Raw genomic sequence first — 3,387 nt, 5'->3', positions numbered from 1 at the left:
TCGATATTCATGCAAATTGTTTATTTACGACTTTAATAAGGAACCGCTTTTTCTGTAAAACATAAATTTTACTGATCTGCTCTTCTAAGGAAAATTTTGCATGTTATTATTGTACAATATTAACAAATTTATATAATCAATGCTTTTTCAATAAATTGCACTTCCTTAGATTTAGACTTAAAGTCGAGTTTCTTGCAAATTGTTTACTAAAGACTTTAATAAGAAACCGCTTTTTCTGTTAAACTAAAAATTATTACTGAACTGCGCTTCTAAGGAAAAATTTGCATCTTATTACAATATTAACAAATTCATATGATCAAAGCATTGCACTTTCTTAGATCTAGATTCAAAGTCGATTTTCTTGCAAATTGTATATTAACGACCTCAAAAAGTATCGCTTATAATGAAAAACATAAATTTTACTGATCTGGTCTTCTAAGGAAAATGTTACATGTTATTACAATATTAACAAACTCATATAATCAATGGATTTTGAAAAAATTGCACTTCCTTAGATTTAGACTTAAAGTCGAGTTTCTTGCAAATTGTTTACTAAAGACTTTAATAAGGAACCGCTTTTTCTGTAAAACTAAAAATTATTAGTGAACTGCTCTTCTAAGGAAAAATTTGCATCTTATTACAATATTAACAAATTCATATGATCAACGCATTTCGAAAAAATTGCACATTCCTAGATTTAGACTTAAAGTCGATTTTCTTGCAAATTCGTTTTTAACGACTGTAATAAGGAACCGCTTTTTCTGTAAAACATAGATATTACTGATCTGCTCTTCTAAGGAAAAATTTGCATGTTATTACAATATTAACAAATTCATATGATCAAACCATTTCGAAAAAATTGCACATTCCTAGATTTAGACTCAAAGTCGATTTTCTTGCAAATTCGTTATTAACGACTGTAATAAGGAACCGCTTTTTCTGTAAAACATAGATATTACTGATCTGCTCTTCTAAGGAAAAATTTGCATCTTATTACAATATTAACAAATTCATATGATCAACGCATTTCGAAAAAATTGCACATTCCCAAATTTAGACTCAAAGTCGATTTTCTTGCAAATTCGTTATTAACGATTGTAATAAGGAACCGCTTTTTCTGTAAAACATAGATACTACTGATCTGCTCTTCTAAGGAAAAATTTGCATGTTATTACAATATTAACAAATTCATATGATCAAAGCATTTCGAAAAAATTGTACTTTCCTAGATTTAGACTCAAAGTCGACTTTCACGCAAATTGTTTATTAACGACTTTAATAAGGAACCGCTTTTTCTGTAAAACATAAATTTTACTGATCTGCTCTTCTAAGGAAAATTTTACATGTTATTACAATATTAACAAATGCATATATTCAATGCATTTTGAAAAAATTGCACTTTCTTAGATCTAGACTCAAAGTCGATTTTCATGCAAATTGTTTATTAACGACTTTAATAAGGAACCGCTTTTTCTGTAAAACATAAATTTTACTGATCTGCTTTTCTAAGGAAAAATTTGCATGTTATTATTGTACAATATTAACAAATTTATATAATCAATGCATTTTCAATAAATTGCACTTCCTTAGATTTAGACTTAAAGTCGAGTCTCTTGCAAATTGTTTACTAAAGACTTTAATAAGGAACCGCTTCTTCTGTTAAACTAAAAATTATTACTGAACTGCTCTTCTAAGGAAAAATTTGCATCTTATTACAATATTAACAAATTCATATGATCAAAGCATTGCACTTTCTTAGATCTAGACTCAAAGTCGATATTCATGCAAATTGTTTATTAACGACTTTAATAAGGAACCGCTTTTTCTGTAAAACATAAATTTTACTGATCTGCTCTTCTAAGGAAAATTTTGCATGTTATTATTGTACAATATTAACAAATTTATATAATCAATGCTTTTTCAATAAATTGCACTTCCTTAGATTTAGACTTAAAGTCGAGTTTCTTGCAAATTGTTTACTAAAGACTTTAATAAGAAACCGCTTTTTCTGTTAAACTAAAAATTATTACTGAACTGCTCTTCTAAGGAAAAATTTGCATCTTATTACAATATTAACAAATTCATATGATCAAAGCATTGCACTTTCTTAGATCTAGATTCAAAGTCGATTTTCTTGCAAATTGTATATTAACGACCTCAAAAAGTATCGCTTATAATGAAAAACATAAATTTTACTGATCTGGTCTTCTAAGGAAAATGTTACATGTTATTACAATATTAACAAACTCATATAATCAATGGATTTCGAAAAAATTGCACTTCCTTAGATTTAGACTTAAAGTCGAGTTTCTTGCAAATTGTTTACTAAAGACTTTAATAAGGAACCGCTTTTTCTGTAAAACTAAAAATTATTAGTGAACTGCTCTTCTAAGGAAAAATTTGCATCTTATTACAATATTAACAAATTCATATGATCAAACCATTTCGAAAAAATTGCACATTCCTAGATTTAGACTTAAAGTCGATTTTCTTGCAAATTCGTTTTTAACGACTGTAATAAGGAACCGCTTTTTCTGTAAAACATAGATATTACTGATCTGCTCTTCTAAGGAAAAATTTGCATGTTATTACAATATTAACAAATTCATATGATCAAAGCATTTCGAAAAAATTGCACTTTCCTAGATTTAGACTCAAAGTCGATTTTCATGCAAATTGTTTATTAACGATTGTAATAAGGAACCGCTTTTTCTGTAAAACATAGATACTACTGATCTGCTCTTCTAAGGAAAATTGTACATGTTATTACTATATTAACAAATTCATATAATCAATGCATTTTGAAAAAATTGCACTTTCTTAGATCTAGACACAAAGTCGATTTTCATGCAAATTGTTTATTAACGACTTTAATAAGGAACCGCTTTTTCTGTAAAACATAAATTTTACTGATCTGCTTTTCTAAGGAAAAATTTGCATGTTATTATTGTACAATATTAACAAATTTATATAATCAATGCATTTTCAATAAATTGCACTTCCTTAGATTTAGACTCAAAGTCGATTTTCATGCAAATTGTTTATTAACGACTTTAATAAGGAACCGCTTTTTCTGTAAAACATAAATTTTACTGATCTGCTTTTCTAAGGAAAAATTTGCATGTTATTATTGTACAATATTAACAAATTCATATAATCAATGCATTTTGAAAAAATTGCACTTTCTTAGATCTAGACTCAAAGTCGATTTTCATGCAAATTGTTTATTAACGACTTTAATAAGGAACCGCTTTTTCTGTAAAACATAAATTTTACTGATCTGCTCTTCTAAGGAAAAATTTGCATCTTATTACAATATTAACAAATTCATATGATCAAAGCATTGCACTTTCTTAGATCTAGATTCAAAGTCGATTTTCTTGCAAA

The sequence above is a fragment of the Bactrocera oleae genome, chromosome X (assembly GCF_042242935.1).
Source record: "Bactrocera oleae isolate idBacOlea1 chromosome X, idBacOlea1, whole genome shotgun sequence".
NCBI lineage: Eukaryota > Metazoa > Arthropoda > Insecta > Diptera > Tephritidae > Bactrocera > Bactrocera oleae.
This window is presented reverse-complemented; position numbering follows the sequence as displayed.